Source organism: Cibotium barometz, chromosome 12 (assembly GCF_041138505.1).
Source record: "Cibotium barometz isolate CiBa-2024 chromosome 12, ASM4113850v1, whole genome shotgun sequence".
Taxonomy (NCBI): Eukaryota; Viridiplantae; Streptophyta; class Polypodiopsida; order Cyatheales; family Cibotiaceae; genus Cibotium; species Cibotium barometz.
In genome coordinates, this window is record NC_141057.1 from 6,717,733 (window position 1) to 6,742,047 (window position 24,315).

The following is a 24,315-nucleotide window of genomic DNA, read 5'->3' on the forward strand; positions in this document are numbered from 1 at the left end:
GGGTATCAGTTGATAGTTGTAGCCTACATGAAAGCATGGGTTGAGATGCATATTCATCAAAGATGACATCTCTGGACACAATAATCTTCCTAGTGAAAAGTACATACAGCCTGTATCCCTTGCTCTCACTGCTATACCCCACAAAAATACATTTCAATGCCTTTGCTTCAAGTTTATGTCTTTGTTGTGTTGGTACATGCACGTAAGCCAAACATCCAAAAACACGCATATGAGTGACTACAGGGATTCTGCCATTCCAAGCCTCATAAGCTATCATAGATTTCAATGCTTTAATGGGACAGTAGTTCAGCACATAGTTGGCGCACATGATCGCTTCAAGCCAAAATCTGGATGGCAAATCCTTGCTTTTAAGCATACATCTCGCCATTTCCATAAGTGTACGATTACAAAGCTCAACCACACCATTTTGTTGTGGTGTATAAGCAGTGGTATACTGATGAGAAATACCATGTGATTGCATAGAAGCTGTAAACTCAAGTGACAAATATCTCCCCCCCCTCCCCCCCCTTGGATCTGTACGCAATGTCATGAGATTATGGCTGCAAGCATTTTCAGCCATAGGGAGAAACTGATGGAAAGTTGAAAATGCATCTGATTTAGCTTTCAAACCATACCCCCAACAAAAACGAGTGTAATCGTCAATGAAAGTCATAAAGTACAGATGTCCTGCAAAAGATGATGCCCTCATAGGGCCACATAAATAGGTATGTACGACCTACAATGGCCGAGTAGCTCGCACAGTGCCATCCTTTGGAAAGGACTGACGATGCATCTTTCCCAATATGCATCCCTCACATAGATGCTTGTGTGGGAGCTGCATAGGTGGCAACTCATGAACCGTAGACTGACGCTGTAAACGCATAAGAGAAGGGAAATTAAGGTGACCAAACCAAGCATGCCACAGCTCAGTGTCACGCATAAGCTATGATGTGGAAGCAACCATAGCATCATCATGAGAATCACTACTCCTGTCATACATGTCAAGCCTGTAAAGGCCGTTGCTCAATGTACCAAAGAGCATAAGCGCATCAAAATATATTATGTCATAAATGGAGCACCAATGATCAAAGAACTGGATTTTGTGACCAGCTTTTGCAAGTGCTGAGACAGAAATAAGATTCTTATGAATTCAAGATACATACAAAGTATCTGCAAGAGTAAATGTGTCCCCACTACATGACGTCAACTCCACGTCACCAATGCATTTAATAGCATATAGCACACAAAACTGTACCATCTGACAATGCATCTCTCAAGGTAGCAAACAGCTTCTTGCACAAAGTGATGTGCTTTGTAGCACCTAAATCAAAATACCAATTAGCATCCAACAATGACAAACAAGAGGCAGGCAAATCACTGCATGCTTGGCTTCCCTTGAGCCAAGGCTTACGCAAGCGCTTCAGCACGTTGTAGCGTGCCCAAACACTTCTCCATGCCTGTGTCCAAACACTTCTCCATAAGAACGTTATAGCGCGCCCAAACACTTCTCCATACGCGTGTCCAAACACTTCTCCATGCCATCCTCGTCTACCATCCAAGGGCAAAAGCAAGAGGCATGGAAAGCTTCACTTGGGATTCTTTCATGCACACACGAGAGTTGCCTACTTCTTTTTTCCATCTCCCGAAGGCTCCATGGCTTGCTTGAAAAGTCTCAACACCTTCGCATCTAGGGTTCTAAACTTGTTAGATCAAGCTCTGATACCAATGTTGAATCTCATCCAAGACTCACCAAGGATCATTTAACGTGGAACACACCTAGAAGTAAGGCTTTAGGCTCACCTCCTAACCATAGAGTCCATCTCCCGAAGGCTCCATGGCTTGTTTGAAAAGTCTCAACACCTTCGCATCTAGGGTTCTAAACTTGTTAGATCAAGCTCTAATAGCAATGTTGAGTCTCATCCAAGACTCACCAAGGATCATTTAACGTGGAACACACCTAGAAGTAAGGCTTTAGGCTCACCTCCTAGCCATAGAGTCCATCCGGACTTGCCCCCGAGCTAGAGGGCATAGCTACACCCTAGGTACAGCTCTTGCGGTAAGACTTGGCGCCCCATACCACCAAGCCACACCCTGCAGGTGTCCTTGCGGTGAGTAATCTTGTTGTGCCTCAGGCTAAGCGTCAAACTAGTCGACCATGCCTTAGAACTATACCTTGGGTTCACTTATATAGGAGCTTGGGCCCTAAACTTAGCCTTGCTTTTATTATAAGTACTTTCCATTAGTTCTTTTAAAAACTATGCCTCCTATTTAAATCCTTCCTTCACTTGGTGTGAAGTCGTCTCCTAGCCAAGCACCCATCTAACCTGGGATTAACCCACCCTAGGTTAGGTGCCTAGTGTGGACATAACATATACTAGATGAAAGTAGTTGATTGGACCTTGATATATCCTAGGGGAGACAGCTTGCACTTACATGCTTACAGTGATTTAGACTGGGCTAGTGACTATGATACATGGCAATCCGCCAATGGGAATCGTTTCTTTTTGGGACATTCATGCATATCATGGTTGAGCAAAAAGCAACCCACTATTGCCACATCTACTTGTGAGGCCGAGTACAGGGCAACCTTTACAGCCACCGCCCACAATAGATTGTGTATGGCTAAGGAGATTAATGGCCGATCTTCGTGAATGTCAACAGACACCCACTACCATACTCACTAACAGTGAGAGTGCTATAACCATGGCATGAAACCCAGTGTTCCATGCACATACTAAGCACATCGAGATTCATTATCATTATGTCAGAGAGAGAGGATACATGCAAGTTATCTTACTGTTCTACACAAGACAATGTTGCAAATCTATTCACGAAGGCGATGCCTCAAGAGAAGCTTGAAGCTTTCCGCAAAGCTTTGGGCTTACTCTCCTACAAATAGTGATTTGCTACTATGATCGCTCCCTACAGAAGGCCTAGAGATCGGAAGACAATATACACATTTAAAACACTTAGTTTAACTAATATTAAACAATGGAAACAACATCAGCAACATAAATACTAGAAATACTGAAAAAATACACATGACACCAGCACTGGGGCCGGAAAGGGCCGGCCCCCCCTCAATACATTTTGTATTTCTTGCAGTATTTATATGTTACAAGTGTCACGGGCCAGATAGGCCAGATTTCTCCACCACGGAGTGAATACAACCAAACAAACTGGTTCAAGTCGATGAAGATATGTTGGTCGAAGTAGCCTCAAATTACAGGCTCATTCCCACCTTCACTAGGTGCACACCTGCCTTTCATTGGTCTTCTGAGACCGTGCACAAACAGGCACGCCCGTACTAACGCAAGCAAAGTGGTACGCCGCGGAGGGAACATTTCTCGGTTCTCCTAGATAAGCTTTGCACCCGGTTTTTCCCCGGGTGTTTTTGCTAACCTTCACTGGCCCTCTGAACCTAAGGGCGCGGTTAGCACGCACACATAGGGGAAAACCATAGTTGTTTCTCGTACGCGTACGAACCTGTTCGTACGTACGAGTCGTACGGTACGATACCGTACGAATTCGTACGATATCGTACGGTACGAGTTAGGGTTGCCCCCCCCCCCCCCCCCCAATTTTTTTTCCTTGAAAAAAAAATTCCAAATGCTAAAAAAAAATAGAAACCCTGCTTTACGAAGATCCCAAATGCTCGCAATACTTCGCAACTTTCGTGTCCACTCAGTATTCCATATGGGGTTGTGGAGAGACCTAAAAAATCTGGCGAGATAGACTGGTAGTGTACACTTGATTGGTAGGATGAGAGAATCTTGCTACATCACTTGGGGATCCCTGGTATAGGTAGGCTAGACAATTAGATTCTCAAGTTATGCACGAGGGAGAACATTTGGACATGGCCATTTTGATCTAGAGAGGAGTCCCTAAACTTATCACCCTAGATGCACTCCTCGTATTTGTGCAAGGACGGTCCCTTAGTCATAAACGCTACACTGGGAGACCTTTGGTATTGCATTACCCATCCAGGTTCTTTTTTGGAGACAATCGGGAGATCCAACCGGGAGAGACACATATCCATGTACTGGTTTCTCAAGCACTGTAGACTCCTCCCCTCCCAACCTTCCCTCACATTCAAGCTTGAAGCTCCATAGCTTGTAAGTGTAAAAAATAAAAACCGTATTTTATCGTACCGTATCCCAAAATTTCATATCGTACCGAATATTCCCGTACGGTATCGTACCATACGGTATCGTATTTTCGTACCGTGACAACTATGGGGAAAACAAACCAACAAGAAAATTTCCAAGGAATGGAAATGAAAAAGAAATTCTCTATTCCTGCACTACACAAAACTTGTAGAACTTGAAACTTAATTTTAAAAGTTAAATTTTACATATATTTAAACATAGCACCTGGAGTAGCTTGTTGCAGATAAAACAACGAAAGAGTCCTTCCTCTATTTTGGAGTCTCGTTCTTTTGTTTCAATAGTAACAATTTGTATAACTAATAAGCTGTAGATAACACCATATGCAAGTAAATCAACATCACCAGGTGTACACAAGCTAGGATCAACAAGGCTGAAGACTGAATTTGTACGGGCAGCAGGTACAGTAGATGTTTAGGCAACAAGTACTGTACGGTCAGTAGGTACAATGGGTGCTGCTGGTACAGCTAGAACAGCAGGTACAGTAGGCGGGTGCTGCAAGTACAGGTACAATAGGCGGGTGCTGCAGGTACAGGTTTGTGTGCGGCAGGTACAGGTACATGTGCAGCCCTGCAGGTAGGTACAGCTACAAGTACAACAGGCGGGTGCAGCCCTGCAGAAAAGTACAGCTGCAAGTACAGTTCAGCAGCTTCAGGCGGGTACAACACGGCTGTAAGGCAGGTCTGAATTTAGCCTTTTGGGGAGAGAGGCGATGGAGGGAAAAGAGCAGCCAGCAGGCGATGGTGAGAAAGAAAACCACCAACCACACACGTGGGAAAAGTACCAAAAATGTTCCATGCAAAGCCTTTATCAAAGGTTATAAAACCTTAATACCCACTTAATACTATGGGCCCCCACACTAGAAAATGTCCAGTCCTTCTTTTAAATGTGTGTGAACACATTACCTTATAAATATTAAGGTTAACCATAGTTTATGGATTTTACCTTTTAAAAAGAGCCAAAATGAAAATACTTACCACCTGTTCACACGCCACACCACCGAGTCAGCAAACAGCACTCCACGGTACACTGGGGGCATCCCCGTCTAGTGTACTAGCACGGCATAACAGGCAGACACACGCAAACAAGTCATGCAAAAACAAATTTATGCATGCAGGCATAAATGCATGTGCACATATAATGGACGAAATCTCCCTTTCATGAAACTTGTTCAAGAAGTTCCTGTTGGGCACAAAACTGGCGCGACAGAAATATAAAAATATGTCCTGGTCTTCCCATGGAGTGACAGTCCCATAGGTAGTACGACGCCATCTTGGCCATACACGGGTGGCACCAACAAGCTCCCGTCCATACAGCACGAAGCAGGTCACACACGGGTGGCACGAAACTCGTTCCCGTCCATGTGACGCAGCACTGGTCATACACGGGTGGCACTAATCTGACTCTCGTCCATGTGACACCAAAAGACTAGCCCTTTCACATGGGACACTGGCCTGGCCCCATGTGAACATGGCACAAATCTGGCCGCTCTATGGAGTGACAATCCCAGAGAAGTGGCTCCACAAATGGAGATGGACCAAATGGTGACAGCTACTGACCTTGTACAGGTTCACATTACCACTACAAGGGGGATTTATTGGCATACATGATTTGAGTAGTGCAACATGTGAACATGGGCTAACCAAGGGCACGTTTTTCCCGTGGTTTTTCCCCTTGGAGATCTGGTGTGAAAGAACACCATTCACTTTATTTGTATTATCATTTATGATATTATGGAGTTGACCTACATGCTCGACATATTCCAATGCAATCCTATTCTTTGCATCAATCACCATCTTCATGTGATCTATGTGCTGTGTATTCCTGTGTAGCTGCAGCTCCCCTCCTGGGCCAACATTTGAAGAGTTGGTAGAGGAATTTATGATAGTGCACAAGAAGTCAACCACGTATTACCTGAGGTGTAATGGGCAAGCAGAAAGCACAAATAAGACACTAAAGGAGATTCTAACTAGAACAGTGCAAAAGAACCACATAATTGGGATAGAAGATTAGTAATTGCACTTTGGATCTATAGAACAGCCTACAAAGTTACAATAGGCCACACATGTTGGATCGGATTTTAGCGTAACAAGATACACCTGCAAGGACGCCTCAACAGACATGGCGTAAGGACCCTGTCCACCCTCCAGATCCCTGGAATCCACACCTGTTAAGGGTGTTGGAGGGATGGAGGGGAAGGGCCCCCTATTATTTTATATATATATATATATTCCCCGAATTTATTATGTGGGATATACCAACCAACAGCGACACATTGCTTCCAACCACGCCCTCAACGGGAGGAGGATGCACCAGATCAACAATAATGCCCATCGTCACCAACAACCCTCTTTCCACCTGGCATACCAACAACAGTTCCGTCCGCCAACCACAGCACCACCTCAGTCCGCATGGCATACTAACAACAGCTCTCTCCACCAACCAGTGGCTACACTTGCTCGTTTGCACGACCTACAACACCTCATAGCAAGGCATAAAATGGAACTGTCTTTACAGAATATTAAAGACTCTCTTTCTGCAGGATGAGAATCGAGAGAGAACACAGACAATAGTTTGCTAGAGGAGGTGTTGCCCAAGGGCAGTAAAAAGGCCTCGCACCAAGGAATCAACTTTAACAGCATGGAAAACTAGGGAGAGGCATCTTTTTACAGATTCATCATGGCAAGGATACCTCTCAAAAAAGAAACTGCTACCATCTCAGCCGAAGTTTTAAAGAAAGTGATGAGATTAAAGCTCGGATACAAAGTGATTTTCGCACAGATGTTATTTGAGAATTGGGAGATGCAGATGAGGAACATCAAGGAAAATGGGCAAAGTACTTGCAGATACACTGCGTACTTTAATTTATCGGGAAAATCAATAGCTTCCAATGGGCTAGTCTCACTGAGAAAAATGGATACCTTAAAGGAAAGAGAGCAACCGACACGGACTTGGCAGGGGAGGCAAAGAAGTCAAAGAAAGAATAAGAAAAAGAGGGAGAAGAGGAGGAAGAAAAAGGAGAGAAAGGACAAAGAGAAGGCCAAGAGGAAGGCTTGGGAAGCAGAAAGGAAGGCCTGAGAAGAAGCAGAGAGGAAGGCAGAACTAGACAAGCTATTGCACAAAGAAGAGGATCAAACAAAAGTGGGAAAGAAGACAAAAGGCAGAAGGAAGAAGTTAAGAAGCTAAGAAAGCATAAGCACAGAAGCAGAAAATCGAGGAAGAAGCCCGGAGGAAAGAGCTCAATGAGAAGGAAAAGGCCGAGGACAAAGCTAATAAACAGAGGGAAGAGGAGAAGACAAGAACTTCACAAACACAAACACCTTGGGAAAAACTTGAAAAAGCAAGGGAGAACTTACAAAAAGCACAGCAAAGACTAGGTCAGGCAAGAAGAGATGAGAACAGAGCAGAGGAAATCGCGTCCAAAGCCTCGATGGGCCAAGCGCAGATATTGCTCCGAGGCCTGGAACAACAGATCATCAGAGAAGGGAGACCCAAGGAAAAGCCCCAGAACAAGCCAACAAAGAAGCCAAGCAAAATGCTCAAGAACAAGCAAGGAGAGAGGCCAAGCAAAAAGCTCAAGAATGAGCAAAAGAAGAAGCCGTGCAGAAGGCACGAGAAGACCAAAAGCACAAAAGGCCAAAGGAAGAAAAGAAAAAGGCCGAAAAAGCGAGAAAGGAGGCCGAGGAGAAAACCAAAAAGAGGACTGAAGAAAGCTTGGGGGGCAGGCAGTCACAACAATCCCAAGAGCCATCTCGACGACCAAAGCCAAGTAGAAGGATGACAGATAATATGCAAAATACCTACGAGCAATCCTTGAGCAGAAATTTCCTAAGGGTTAGAACAGCACAACTAGAACCAAATGAGATGCCTTACCCGGGGCTCCTGGTATTGGAGCCCAGACTTGAGCCTGGAGTTTCACCAGATGCACGGAGGCTTCATTGAGGGCAAGGCTCACAAGTTAATATTAACACACTTGCTAGGGCTTTAGCCACTTCAGTACCAAGCAATATTTTCGAGCTCAAGCAAAGGGAAGCTAAGAAACTGCAGTGAGCACCAGCTACATGCCAAGAAAGAAAGGTCAACAATTTTAGTAGTCCAAAATTTTGAACTACAAGAAGGGAGTAGGGAATTGACGCTGCAGCCATAGTCACCAAAAACGGGAAACAAAAACAGAAACGGCACCCCTCGGAAACGGAAACGCTGGAAAACGAAAACAGCTAGGAGACGGCACATATACTTGATAAATTAAATTACAGAACCAAAAACTAGTAGTTACAAACTCAACAACGAAACTTTCTCAAATTTGCATAAAGGACACCTCAAGATCAAGTCAATTTCTTGTTGAATTTAGAATAGAAAGTACAATGCAAATACATCAGCCAAGTTTGGAACTCATGAGTAGACTCAAACTTGCGAGAGATACGCATCATCTGGCCAGATCATCATAATCTAGGAAGTCGTTCGAGCCGCAATCCCCTGCTTCGCCCAAACTAGCTATCGAGTCAGGCAGTAAACTTGCTTGCTCCTCTGCCTCTGAACCTTTCTCATCCTCCTCTTACCAATGCTTCCAAGATTGGGGGTTCTCATTACGCTCAAGAAGATGCAAATTGGCGCTCACAAAAATTAGATCATTGGTCTTTTGAGTGCCAAGCCGGTTTCACTTCTTTGAAGCGATGTGGCTAAATGAGCTCCATAGTTCCTCCAAACAAGAGGAACTGGCCGCCTGGGTCAAAATCTTGATGGCCAATTGTTGTAACTCTGGAGTGTTTGTCCCATAGTCCTCCCACCAAACACATGGATCAGTGGTGAAGCGATATGCCAAAGCATTCGCTCTTCCAAACCTCCTCTTGTAAGCCCTATAATCTGCTAGTTGATCCTTGATAGTTCTCTGCTTTGCAAAGTTAGGCTCAAGTATCTCCAAAATCATATCCCATCCATCTGCCACCTCCGAATCTGTGTATTGATTGCCTGTTTGAAACTGGGGATCAACCATAAAACTTGTTGCATGCATAGGTGAATGGTACATATCCCATCTATCTGGCATAGCTTCCTTAAAACCTGGTATTTCTGTTCATCTTGCTCGATGTGCTCCAACTTTTCCACCATCTTGTCCATCCCCTCATAAATCTTTCCAATGCATGGCTAAAGTGAATCTCTCATCCTCAACAAGTGGATGATTGGCGATCCCAAAGCTATGATGTGGCTCACCTCCTCCCACCAAAGAGGGTTCCCAATATTTGACGCACATGCCTTCCCTACACCAATTCCAGACAAAGCATGCCTCGTACTCATCACTCACCATCAACTGCTTTAGGGCACTAGAACATTTGTTAACATAAGGAAGTTGTATCCAAAGCGAGTGTCTGAATACTCGCGCAAATCTCTAAATGACTTCTTCCTAAACTCAGCCAGCAAGAAAGTGTGCCTGTAAATGAAGGATACCATCTAGGTGGCTTGCTCTATGATGGGAGCAATCCAGTCCAACTTCCCAATGTCCTTGAGAAGATTGTTGAGGCAGTGCGCCATGCATACAGAAAATGTGATATGAGGAAACCTGTTACACAACAATTTGTTGGCTGCCTTGTTCGCATTCTGTCCATCAGCTACAAACTAGATCACCTTCTCTTCACCCACCGCTTGTACGGCTGCTAACCACTCTTGGAAAAGTGCTTCTGCACTCTTCCTTGTCTCGGACGCATCATGCGATGAGATAAAGCAAGATTGCCCTCTGGAATAGGCAACGACACCATGAATGGATCTAGACCGAGTGTAGCTCCACCCATCCGCAATAAGTGTGATGCCATTCTTGTCCCAAGAGGACCTAAGAATCTCTGTAGCTGCAGCAACTGTCCTTCACCTTCGCTAGTAAGGTGCTTCTCAATGTCGCAGTCCTTCTGTTTTGACTTTTTCTCCTCATCTCTCTTCTTCTTGAAGCAATCGAGTCGAAGATGACCAGCCTTGCCACAATAGTGGCATTTCCTCTCCGTAGATTTGCCCTTTTCTTTTCCTTTATCTTTATCCTTGGAGCCTAAAACAGACTCCTCCTTGGATTTGCCGTCGTTTTTATTACCTCCTTCAGGTTGCCACTTGGGCTTCCCTTTGGCTGAAAAAGCTGACTCAGTAGGAGAAGAGTCAAAGATCTTCATGACATCTAGCATGTCCCGAAGCATGCCAATCACCACATCCATTGGGGGAAGAACAGGGTGAAAGGCAATGGTATCCTTAAAGGATTGATAAGACGGAGGAAGTTTGCCCAATAACTCAATGACAAAGTCATCATTGTGAATTTGGACTCCAAAGATGGCTTGTTGTTGACGGATCTTCTTGAGTTCTTGCACTTTGGCCATTTCATCCATCTCGGTAATCTTCAGCTCATTGAGAGCTTCGACTGTAATTGTTCCTCTGAAAACGAACTCCAAGTGCATCCCATAATTCCTTAGAGGTTTGTGCAACTTTATCCATACGAAAATTCCGAGAGATATGGCTGGTTCAAGTTGTAGGATATAATTGTGTGAGCCCGAAGATCCAAGTTGGACCAAGAGTTCACAATCTGTGGTGAGTTAGTAACTTAGTTGCGGGGTTAGGCTTTGGAGTACAAGCATCAACGAACCGCCAAAGATCAAGACCCACCAGAAGGTTAAAAATGGCATCCTTCCACTGGGGATAATTGGAGCCATGAAATTTGGAGTCTTTCTCCAACTGGGGAATGGTGAAAGTATTTGAAGCCATCCTCTGCATGAAAACTCCTCTAAAGCGTAAAAAAACGTAGCCTGCAAATCTGTGAAGGCAAGAAAGAGAAAGAGGGTTGAGAAGCAAGAGGGAGGAAAAGGGTGGGGAAAAAGAAAGGTAGAAGAGGCTCTTAATTCAGCAAAAACATGTCTATAGATGAGTACACAGCCAAAATCCAACCACCACATAAGCTGAGGTAAAAAGTAGAGGGGTGAAGACGGGAGTCCCTCCTGATGCACGATGAAGGTTGGGTGGGTGTGGCAACTAGAACCTGACGTTCTAGTTAGTCTGTGGTAGGAAGTGGGCAGGCAAAGGCAACTCTACAGAAGAAAGCACTTCCTGTAGATGAAAAAAGCAACCCACCTTCTTTGAGAAGAAATAGATAGAGGTGCTGTCTAGCAAATCCTCAGTCCTGAACCCACTCTGATACCATGACAAAGTTCCAAACAATGAAATATCACAAATACAGGATGCACAGGAACTAAAGGAAGATCACATACACCAAAAGGTGGTTACAAAGCTGGAGTAGGCAGCACAAGGCACACCGTAGGTGCAGCCAAGATCCCAGAATATGCAAAAAATGAGATAATACAACTAAGGGCAAAGCCCATGCTTATATAGCACCTTGAGAGCCCAGTCGGCCTGCTTTAGCATAAAATGGAACATGACAAAAAAAGGTGCCAAAAATGTGAAAAAAACTCCAGAAAAATATGGGAAAATTTCCCAAGCTGGGGGAGGTCTTCCAGAGGTGCAAAAACAGCAGGGAAGCACCTAGAGCAGTGGAGACGACCCCTCCAACATGGAAGAGATCGTAGAAGGCATGAAGGCCAAGTACTTAGGGGCACTTGAGCAAGCATGGTGAGACCCATTGACTAGGCACTCTCCCCACTTATGGGATACGTGTGGCCTCTGCTAAGGTGGCCCAATGGCCACCTTTATCGAGATGAGTATTTATGTTTAATGCTTTTCTTTTGCCAATATTTGGAATTTAAGAATACTACTCAATTGTTCAAGGTCTAAAGGATTGGAGAACAGAAGCCACAACATTGAAGAAAACTGTTGAGCTGTACATGGAAGAGTTCAGCTCGGACATGCAAAGACAAGGAGTTTGTGGATTCAGCATACAAAATGACTCAGAGCTATAACATGTGGCCAAAGAAGAACTAGTGGCCTGATACAGCTGCCAGAAAAAGGCGTATCTAGTAAAAGTGTGGAACTGGAAAAATGGTAGGCTATGGGAAGAGAGAGAGTATTACTGCCATTTCTCACAAGTGCGAGCAATCTGCAAACGTTTTCTAGCAAGTGCCTATAGAAGATCTAGAGCATCCGGCAAATTGCAATCCGGACCCAATCCTCTCTTGAGTCCAAGGGAGGAGTAGACTGCCGACTAGCGAGCTAGATCTCAGAAGAGAACAGCAAGCACCACGTAACGAACAGGGGGCCAACGAGTTCCGAGTGAAAGCTTGTCAACGAAGGACCGTCTACACAAGGGCGTGCACGACGCACGTGCCACCGAGATTCAGGTTGAAGACAATAGAGCTCCGCAGACTCAGCATGCCTGCTCTGGGAACGGTCTGACCCCCACACACAGACAATCACAGCCATTTACATAAATCTCTCTAACCTGACCAAGATGTCATAGGCGCCACCCCGCCTCCCGGGCATCTCCCTAGACAAAGTGGTCCAGGTGCAACGAGCTAGATGCCCCAGACCACAACTGGTCCGAGGAGATGCTCCACCCAACACAACTTCAGATCCGAGAGATCCTCCAGAGATACAGGAGTGCCTCTCCACAGGCAATTGATGTGGAAAGCCTCTATAGTATCATAGATGTCGGACCCCTTACGTTGTATCATTGTAGCATTGTACCGCTGGCATTCACAGGGCTATTGCTTTTCTCTCTTAGCACTAGTTGGTTTTTTTATCATGTTTTTTCATGGACACATTGTATCACTTTTGATCTCATAGACCCTATGGTCATTTGAAGAAGTTAATAGAACTCTCTCTCACTCTCTCTCGGAGATGATGTTGCTCTCATGTTTCTATGTGCTTAGTACTCCATGATGAGTTTCCATGGACGGTTTTGTATCACCCCAGTGAGATAGCTATGTTTATGTTTTCTTTCTGTTTTATTTTCCCTTCCATGATGAGATATGCCATGGACATTATTGTATCACTTTGGTCTCATAGGCCCATTGGGTCTTTAGTAGACGCTTAATCTCTCTCTCTCTCTCTCTCTCTCTCTCTCTCTCTCTCTCTCTCTCTCTTTGATACATTAGTGACACCAGCCTTGATATATGCAGCAGCGGTTTGGGCACCAGGGCTTGCAGCCTCCACATGGGTACAGCTGGAGAGACCACAGATCTTGATGCTCTCGAGGATGATACATAGCAAACCATCCGTCCCACACGACATTGTTCGAGCTGAGTTTGCAGCACCACCTATGGCAGTGGAGGCATTGTTCCAGACGATCTCCTTTATATACAGGATGAGGGAGATGCCCATGGGGAGATTATCCCGCCGAGCTTTTGAGGCATCCAGACAGCTGGCCGAGACTGGACACACTGGATCTTGGTATGCACAGATGCTACAGTGGTTCTCACATCATGGTATAGACATTGAGCGGTTGCCACCTTTTCAGTATGATCAGTCTGTTCCACGGGGTTACCTCTCTCTCAATGAGAGGAACGGAGTGATGAGACAGGACATATGGCAGCACTACATACAGGAGACATGGACAGCACCAGAGAGCCCACTACCACCGAAGATGCTGTATTACAGAGACCACTTTATGAGCATCTCAGGGGATGGGTTTATACATCGACCGCGGTACATGGATGTATACATGCCACACAGCTCTCGTGTTGCTATTGGACAGCTACGAGTCTCATCACATCAACTAGAGATAGAGGCTGGGAGAGCGGCACGGATTCCTAGAGCTGAGCGGATATGCAGATTGTGCCGCGAGGAGGTGGAGACTGAGGATCACTTTGTATGTAGATGTAGAGCCCACCAGGGGGTCAGAGATAGATATGCAGGATTGTTTGAGGAGCACTCTTCACTACATCAGTTGATGGAGGCCTCGGACCAGCGACAGCTTGACAGACTACTACTAGAGCTTCATAGTTCTCGAGAGAGACTCTTCCAGACACCCGCTCCCACTAGGGGTGGGAGACAGTCCCAGCTCACAGATTTCTTCCAGAGAGCTATGCCAGTGCCAGCTGATGTACCACGTGGGGTGACCGCACAGAGAGCAGAGGAATTGAGAGCCAGGAGGAGACCTAGACAGACTGGACATAGAGCACCCCGACTCCGTCACCGAGAGATAGCAGCTATCCGAATGAGACACCAGATGGAGACACAGGAGAGGCTAGCTCGCTTTCATTCAGACTCAGGGTACATGTTCATGCCATTCACAGCCTCAGCATCGGCGATGTATGATATCTTATATCCCTCTTATGGCACTGGATGGAGTTAGACATAGATCTGCATAGCATGCTTGTACTACCCCTTCAGCATATAGAGATGCATCTTGCCTTAGCACTCCATCCACATCCCCACCCCCCTTATATTGTTTGTATATGGGCTCCACCGATCCATGATGATTCACAGTTGTATCCAAACACATGCACACTTTTTCTTTTGTTTCTTTTCTTCCGATCACCGGAAGAACACAGTTGTATTATTTTTTGTCTCATAGGCCGACTTTGGCCTCTCGTAGACGTTAATATATCTTTCTTTCTTTCTTTCTCTCTTCTCTCTCTCTCTCTCAGACATTACACAGACATTGTATCAGATCCACCAATTGTTGTAACCTTTTTGGTCTCATAGGTCATTTTGGCCTTCTGAAGACGTTACACAGACATTGTATCATATCCACCAATTGTTGTAACCTTACACAGACATTGTATCAGATCCACCAATCGTTTTTAGCTTTCCTTACACAGACATTGTATCAGATCCACCAATTGTTGTAACCTTTTTGGTCTCATAGGTCATTTTGGCCTTTTGAAGACGTTAATATATCATTTCATTTCTCTCTCTCTCTCATATCTACCTCCCGACGAGGGCTCATACTGCAGAAAGCCTCGGAGATCAAAGCTGCTAGGAGACCGTGACTACCCAACTACTCCATCAGGCCCACTCTGCCCAAATCCAAGCACAATACCGCAGAGCTATGGAGGAGAGAGTCCAAAGGCTACACCAAGGCACAACAGATGTGAGAGACCTCCTCGCCCCATGCCCCATGTATGATGTACTACACCCCACAATCTCCACTGGGTGGAATTAGTAGTATACCACTTATCATGGTTGTACGTCTATAGCATGCTAGACAGTGACTACATAGTGAGCTGCATATGACTAGGATTAGCTTTTAATTTCAGTTTTTCTTTCCATGATACTCAAGACATGGACTTATTGTATACAGATTTGTCTCATTGGCCAATTTGACCTCTTATGTTTTCCTTCTGTTTTATTTTCCATTCCATGATGAGATATGCCATGGACATTATTGTATCACTTTGGTCTCATAGGCCCATTGGGTCTTTAGTAGATGCTTAATCTCTCTCTCTCTCTCTCTCTCTCTCTCTCTCTCTCTCTCTCTCTCTCTAGCACAGTTCGCACACAAGACGGAATGCATGCCACACATCTTGGATGCACGGAAGGCAGGGAAATGGGCAGTGTATAGAGATGGGAGGGTGATCATCACCCAGACCCACTTTGTTCCAATGGCATGCTTGCCTTTAGGCAATTCCACTAGATCCCAAGAATTGTTCTTCATGATAGAAGAGATTTCAGCTTGCATAGCTTGCACCCAATGCTCATTCTCATGTGCTTCTTCATAAGAAAAAGGCTCTTCTGAATCAAAGAGACCACCCATGGCTAATGCAGACTCCCCACGATGTATATTCAATGCATGGCTGGAACTAGCCCTTGTTCTACCTGTGAGTGGAGCTACAAGTTTGCTTTCTTGCAAAGTTTTCAACAACCATCTTGGCACTGACTTGGCTGTGTCTATGGCTGTTTGCTCTTCCCTGACAAGATCTTCCACTTCTTCCATAGAAGGGGGCTGAATGGCTGGCTGTTCCACATATTCTACATGAGGATTTTCTTGTGTAGGGACTGGCTGATCTGAATCCCCCCTAATTGCAATGCGTAATAGTCCATCAAACATGTCATGTATGCCTGTATCATTACTTTTATACAAGCTATACATGGTCTGTTCTGAATTTTCAGCAAATACCACATCTCTCCTGACAAAAACCCTTCGTGTTGTTGGATTATAAAGACGGTATCCTTTGCTCTCATTGCTGTAGCAGCCCACAAAAATGCATTTCATTGCTTTGTCATCTAGCTTTGTTCGGAGTTGTTCTGGCACATGTGCATATGCCAAACACCCAAATGTACGCATATAATCCACTGTTGGCTTTCGGTTATACCAAGCCTCAAATGGTGTTATGGTTTTCAAAGCTTTTGTTGGACACCTGTTCAACACATGAGTTGCACACATTATAGCTTCCATCCAAAAATTGTGAGCCAACTTTTGTGCTCTCACCATGCATCTTGCCATCTCCATGAGAGATCTATTTTGTCTTTCAACTACACCATTCTGCTGCGGTGTATAAGGCACAGTACAGTGGTGTTTGATGCCCTTTTGAAGCATATAATCCTTGAATGCATTTGACATGTATTCTCCACCTCTATCTGAGCGGAGTGTTTGGACTTTACATCCACACATATTTTCAGCCATTGCTACAAAGTGTCGAAAGCATGTAAACACCTCTGCTTTCGCTTTCAAAGAGTAAACCCAAGCAAACCTAGAGTAGTCATCAATGAATGTGACGAAGTAAAGATGCCCCCCTATGGATGGTGTCCGTATTGGACCACATACATCACTATGTATGAGCTGTAATTTACTTTCAGCTCTAACAGCTTCATCTCTGGGGAATGGTTTTCGTTGCATCTTTCCCAAAATACACCCCTCATATACATGTCTTGGTGGAGACTCAAGAGGCGGCATATTATCAACCATATGATGCTTCTGCAAAAGCATCAAACTCCGAAAATTTACATTCCCAAAACGAGCAGGCCATAGCTCTGCATCATGCATAGCAGGAGTGTGGGCAGCCACTGTATTTGCATCATAAGTACGCTTGTCATAGCTGTCCAGCTTATACAAGCCTTTGTATCGTGTTCCAGAAGTGACTATTTCATAACCCTTTGATGGGTCTTTTACTAAACACTCTTCCCATCTTCAAATTCAACCTTTAAACCTTGGTCGTTTATGGCTGAGATGGAGAGCAGATTTTTCTTTATGCCTGGAACATACAATACATTTTTCATACATATATTGGCACCATTGGCTGCAATAAGTATGACATTGCCAATTCCCTTTACTGGATATGTGGTATGATCTGCACATGATACAGTGCGGCCATTTGAAGCATAAACCAAGTGCTGAAATACATCTTTGCATGAAGTGATGTGGCTCGAAGCACCACTATCAAAATACCATGATACATCCTGTCTATCAGATGCAATGCAAGACATATCATTGTCTGAAGCACTTGGTGTGCCACTAGTGCATGTGACCAAAAAAGTGTACTCTTCCTAAATTACATTAGATGATCGCTGTGCTTTGTCATCAGAAGAGTCTGCTACTGCATTGCCTGCTTCTTTCCTTTTCTCTTTTGCAATGCGCTTCCTACATTCACTGATGTAGTGTCCAGGCTTATGGCAGTAGTGACATTTGCCCTTCTTTTTGGGCTTGTTATGAAGGCCTATGGACTGTTAGGGTTAGGGTTTGGAGATGCTACAAACACAGGCGTGGAGAGCAGAGAGAGAGAACACGACTCCTTGTGTATTCAGATGATCAAAAAAGTGAAGTACAATAGCCACATAATAAGTGACCTAAAAAGATGTGTTCACATGTCCGGCCATAAAATGTGCCGGGTGGACCAAAACACTTATAAACTGCTTATAAGTGAAACTAAGCTAAACTGGGGGAAAAAACCTCCACTAACTGAAGTAAAAAGTGTCCCAGTAATCTACTGATGATCACTAGCACTCCTCTGGGTGCATACACAGCATAAAACCCAACAAACCCCCCTGGAGTGATATGTGATCACTGTACATCATCCACCAAAAGGAAACAAATTCAAAGCAGTGCGGAATGCTTCGAATTTCGGACGTGGTAATGCCTTGGTGAAGATGTCTGCCACATTCTGATCTGTAGGACAGTAGATCAGACTGATATCTCCTGCCTGGAGTCTCTCCCGAACAAAATGATAGTGAATCTCAATGTGTTTCGTGCGAGCATGAAACACAGGATTCCTGGCCACAGCAATGGCACTCTAACTATCAGTATAGATAGGTGTAGGCTCCTCCACTGAAATATCCATATCAGTCATGAGACGACGCAGCCAAACACACTCAACAGTAGTAGTGTAGGCTGCTGTGTACTCTGCCTCACAAGACGAAGTGGCCACTGTGGTCTGTTTCTTGCTTAGCCAGGAAATGCATGAAGAGCCAAGAAAGAAACAATTTCCACTAGTGGAATGTCTGGTATCAAAATCACCAGCCCAATCTGAATCACTGTAAGCGTATAACTGCATGTCACCCCCCTCAGGATAAAGCAATCCAAGAGACAAGGTACCCTGCAAATATCGGAATACACGCTTCACAGCTTGCCAATGTGACAACCGCGGGCTGTGCATGAATCTGCTCAACTGAGAAACTGCATACTGAATATCTGGCCGTGTAGTACACAAGTAAATAAGGCACCCAACAGCCTGAGCATATGTAGTGGCATCAAAGGAATTACTGTCATCTTGTAGTGACAGTTTCATCCCAGGCTCCATAGGAGTGCTAATAGGCTTGCAATCTTGAAATTTAAACTTCTCCAGAAGTTTAGCAACATACAGAGATTGCAATAACCCAATGCCTCTGTTATCCTGCACAAACTGTATGCCCAAATAGTAGTGTACAAACCCCAAATCAGACATGTCAAATGTCTGTTGCAGTATCTCTTTAAAAGCTGCAATTTTGTCATCATTTGATCCCATGAGCAAGAGATCATCTACATAAAGACTGATGACCAGCAGATCTGTCTCTTCTTTCTTTACATACAAGGTGGCTTCTGATGGACTGTTCACAAATCCTTGAGTGAGTAGGAAAGCATCTATCTTTGCATACCAAGCTCGTGGAGCTTGTTTCAAACCATACAAGGCCTTTTTCAGCCTGCATACTTTCCTTTCATGACCATGTTCTGCAAAACCTGTGGGCTGATATACATAAACTTCCTCCTCGAGGTCCCCATGTAGGAATGCAGTCTTTATGTCCAACTGGTGAACAACCCAACCACGATGTGCAGCCAATGCAATGACACACCTAAGTGTCGACATACGGGATGTAGGAGCAAATGTCTCCTCATAATCAATGCCCTTCTTCTGTGCATAGCCCTTTGCAACTAGACGGGCTTTGTACCTGTCAATGGATCCATCTGCATGTCTTTTCAACTTATAGACCCACTTAGTACCAATTGCTTTCTTGCCTTTGGGCAAATCAATGTTTATACCTCTAAGAAATTCAACATGTGTGACATATATTCCCCCCTCGCTCAGAACGGAGAGTCTTAACCTTGCATCCTGACTCTATCTCAGCAAGTGCTACAAAGGCCAAAAATGCATCATATACCTGTGATTTCTATGTCAAAGGACAGACCCAGCATATACGAGAGAAGTCATTAATAAATGTTGCAAAATAGAAGCAACCACCTAATGACTTCGTCTGCATGGGACCACAAAGATCACTGTGTATAAGCTGCAACTTTGCAGTTGCTCGTAGAGCCTAATCACATGGGAAGGAAAACCTATGCATTTTTCCCAAAATACATCCTTCACAAATGTGATCTGGAGGCTTCTCCATGAGAGGTAGATCTGTAAACATGTTATGTCGCTGCATAAGCATAAGACTACCAAAATTTACATGCCCCATGCGAGCATGCCATAACTCCGCATCAACCATAGCTGGAGTAAGAGTGAATGCATTATAAGCAGACTGATCCACTGGCTGAAATGCATCCAACTGATAAAGTCCATGACATAATGTACCAGTAAGCATCAAGGTCAAAGCATTAGCTTTGTCTCTGACCATGCATTTATCATCATCAAAGTGGACTTGCATACCACAATGTGCTAAAGAAGAAATGGACAACAAATTCTTCTTTATCCCTGGTACATATAAGGCATCTCTAAGGCGGAGAATGGAGCCATCAATGGCTGTGAGCTGAATCTCCCCAATGCCACGAACTGGATATGAAGCATTGTTGGCACACTGAACAGTTTTGCCAACAGGGGCAGGGCCAACATGACAAAACAAATCCCTGCGAGATGTGATATGCTTTGAGGCACCACTATCAAAATACCAAGTACATGCATGCTCTATCATACTGAGTGCCTGTGAAGACCAAGAGGCATCATAACTGCATGTATAGAAACAGTAATCCCTGTCCTCAACAAAAGAAGCAGTCTCTGGAGGAGCTTTAAAGGCATCATTTACAGACATCCCAGCTTCCTTTGCCTTCTCTTTGGCAATCCTCTTTCTACATTCTGTGATGTAGTGACCTGGCTTCTTACAGTAATGACATTTGCCCTTCTTCTTGGGCTGTCCATCACCTTTCTTGGTATCCTGAGATGAACCACCATCACCTGAATTCTGATTTGAACTCTTTGGCTGAGTTTTTCCTTTCCCCTTTTGACCTGTAGTAAATGCTTGTTCAGCACTTGTGTTCATATTCATATTCTTCCTTATTTGCTCTTCTTGTAGCAAGAGAGCAACAAGTTCCTGATACTTAAGGGGTTCAGCAGCATTCCTCATGTTGAGGTTCAAAGAGGTATGAAAAGCCAAGTAAGATCTTGGCAAAGAGTGCAAGATGGTGGACACAAGCTGTGTCTCAGGAATAATCTCATCCACATTGATGAGTTGCTCTCTCAAATCCTGCAGCTTGTTTAAGTGGCTAGACATATCATCTCCTTCATGCATTTTCTGATTTTCCAGCTCTCTTTTCAAAAATGAGATCCGAGCCTCATTACGAGCAGCATACATCTGCTCCAAAGTCACCCATGCATTCTTTGAAGAGCCAGCTGAACGAATATGAGGTATAATAGACCTCTGTACTGACAATGCAATGAGTGACAAGGCTTGTGCATCCCTGGCATCCCATGTCTTCTGAGCATTTGTTCTTTGAAGAGGCAATGGCTGCCCTGGAGCCTGCACCTGTTGTCCTCGTCCACGAGCACCCCCTTGGGTAGGAGTCTCTGGAGCCAATGGACCTGGACGTGGTTCATCACCACTAACAAAATCCCAAAGACCTTTTGCCACAAGCACATTTTTCAGCATAAAACTCCACAAGGAGTAGTTCGTGCCGTCCAATTTGTCTTCCTTAGACAAATACGTGAATACATCACTCTGCTGTTGATTTGCCATTATGCCTATGCACAATGTTGTACCTGTGTATCAAAAAACCCAATACCAAGAACCCTGATAGCAACTGTACTCCACTGAATACAGTTCACCCAAATATGCCTGCACTCTCAATCCTCTGAATGTGCAGCTCAATGCACCAATGACTGAGTAGAGCAGCAAAAATGGCTTACACAGTGCCAAAATTCCCCAAAAATGCCCAAAATTACTGCACCCAAAACCTTGCAAAAAGCCTGTAGACTTCTTTGCAAGAAAGTCTGCCTGTAGGTTTTCACAGAGAAAATAGAAATGCCCAAAAATCAAAATTTGTAATGCTTACCACAGTTGAGATTTCAACAGGTACAAGTTGACTGCAATGTGCAGGTACTGATGACTTGACTGTTGTATTGTGCAGGTACAGATTACTGTACGGAGCAGACTGCAGGTACAGTGAAAGTACGACGGATGTACTCAGACGGAGCACTGTACTGAACAGTGCGAACAGATACACTGCAGGTACTCGATGCAAGTACAGTCGACTGTATGCAGGTACAATACGGGAGCAGTCGACTGTAAGCAGGCAAGTACAGTACGGGTACTGATGCAGTCGACTGACTGTAGGCAGGTACAGTTCCAACTGAAGGCGGCGCTGACAGGTACAGTCGACGTTGACAGGTGCTGTCGGCGAACTGGTACGGAAGCTGCAATGCTGGTACGGAGGCTGCAGTGATGGTACGGAAGCTGCAGTGATGGTACAGAAGCTGCAGTGTACCTGCTGGAGGCGGCACTGACTGTACGAGCAGATACTGATGTACGGGCTGGACAGAACCTGAAGGCGGCAGTGTACGGGAAGGGCAAGGGCAGGCCAACCTTGCTCTAATACCAAATGAAGGCCTATGGACTGTTAGGGTTAGGATTTGGAGATGCTGCAAACACAGGCGTGGAGAGCAGAGAGAGAGAACACGACTCCTTGTGTATTCAGATGATCAAAAAAGTGAAGTACAATAGCCACATAATAAGTGACCTAAAAAGATGTGTGTTCACATGTCCGGCCATAAAATGTGCCGGGTGGACCAAAACACTTATATACTGCTTATAAGTGAAACTAAGCTAAACTGGGGAAAAAAACCTCCACTAACTGAAGTAAAAAGTGCCCCAGTAATCTACTAATGATCACTAGCACTCCTCTAGGTGCATACACAGCATAAAACCCAACAGTTTGCATCCCCTTTGTCAGACTTTTCACCACCAGAAGAGGACTGTCCGTGACCAACCTTGCTAGACTGTTGTCCCCCATGCTTAAAGCTCTTTGCTTTACCCTTTTCCTTGGCTGTAAATGCCTTGTCTCCACCACGGTTGCTCGATAAGTTTGCTCTTGTTTGCTCTTCCTGCAAGAGTAAACCCACTAGCTCTTCAAAAGTGACAAGATCACCACCTCCTCTCATAGAGAGGTTGAGAGAGGTGTGAAAGCCCAAGTAGGAATGTGGTAAAGAATTAAGAGTGTTGGTGACCAGCTGTCTGTCTGGGATAACCTCATCAATGTTGAGCAATTGTTCCTACAAATCTTTCACTTTGGTGAGATGATCTCCCATGGAGTCACCCTCATCCATAGAAAGAAGATCCAATTGCCTCTTCAAGTAGGCAACTCTTGCCTCGTTGCGTACCTGATACATTGCTTCCAATGTGTCCCATGCAAGCTTCGATGTCTTGCAAGAACGAATGTGCGGAATAATAGTCCTTTTCACTGAAAGTGCTATCAATGACATGGCCTGTGCATCCCTTGAGTCCCATCTCTTCTGCTCTTGTGTGGGAGCAGGTTCTACTTCAGGAGCTCTTTGAGCACCTACCCTTTGAGGCGTGGCTAGTTGTATGGTAAGTGGGCGTGTGTCATCACCACACACGATGCCCCAAAGCCCTTTGGCTGCCAACAAATTACGGATCATGAAACTCCAGAGGGAGTAGTTAGATCCATCCAACTTGTCCTCCTGGGTGAGCACACCAAATACATCTCTAGCATTTTGAGCCATGTCAACAAAATATACCTGCAAGCAAACCAAGCACCAATGTGCGCTGCCACGCAACCAAATGTCCTGTGCAAATGTTTGTCTACAAACTGAAGCAAGTGTAAACCCACACCAAATTGTCCAATTACACACAATGTGTATACATATGCGACAAATCACAGCTGTAATGCCTAATTACATGCTCCAATCTGAAAAGCCCCAATTTTTCGCAACTCAAAGAGGCTCAATTTGCTGATTTTGACCTCAATTTGGAAAACCCCCAAATTCCAACCCAAACATGTATGGCACCACCTGCAATTTTTCTGGCAAAGGGGAATTTCGGCAAACCCCTAAAAATTACTGAGCCTGCCCTGCCCTGAAATGGCTGCAATTTTTTTTTTAAAAAAAATATGGGTTCAACACATAATAATAAACTTCTAAAGCAAACCTGCAAGCGAGGGCAGCACGTATGGTACAGGTGCCACCCGGGCAGTATACGAAGGCTAGCCGACGCAAGTACAGGCGTGCAACAACGGTGTCAGGCTGCAGGCCGGCGCTGGACTGGAGCGCTGCAGGTATACGCGCCGGAATGAAGTGAGAGCTGGACCAGAGCAGTGCAGAGGTGCGCACTAGAGAGGTATTGGTACCCGTAGGGAGTGGCGTCCGGAGCTGCAAGCACGGCCGGAAGCGTACAGACGGGCGATCGAAACCGGGTAGACGGGCGGTCGAAACCGGGTAGTGACTCACAACAACGCCGCCGGCACAGGAGACGATTGGCCAAATCCGCACCTCGTCCCACCAGCTAAGAGTGGAGACTGCCAGATATGGGCCTAGGGCGGCCGCACCAGAGGACAGAATATGCCAACTCTGTCACACAGAGCCCAAGACAGAGGACCATTCAATATGCCGATGCCCCATGTACTATGAGATTCGGGGGAGGTTCCACTGCCTCT

General features: G+C 45.0%; 1 protein-coding gene across 4 annotated transcripts in view; it reads right to left on the reverse strand.

Annotated features, from left to right (window-relative positions):
• The window catches only part of LOC147633000 (protein transport protein SEC23 E-like), a 93,490-nt gene that overhangs the window by 29,016 nt on the left and 40,159 nt on the right, over positions 1–24,315 (reverse strand). The gene's annotated exons all lie outside the window — the stretch shown is intronic.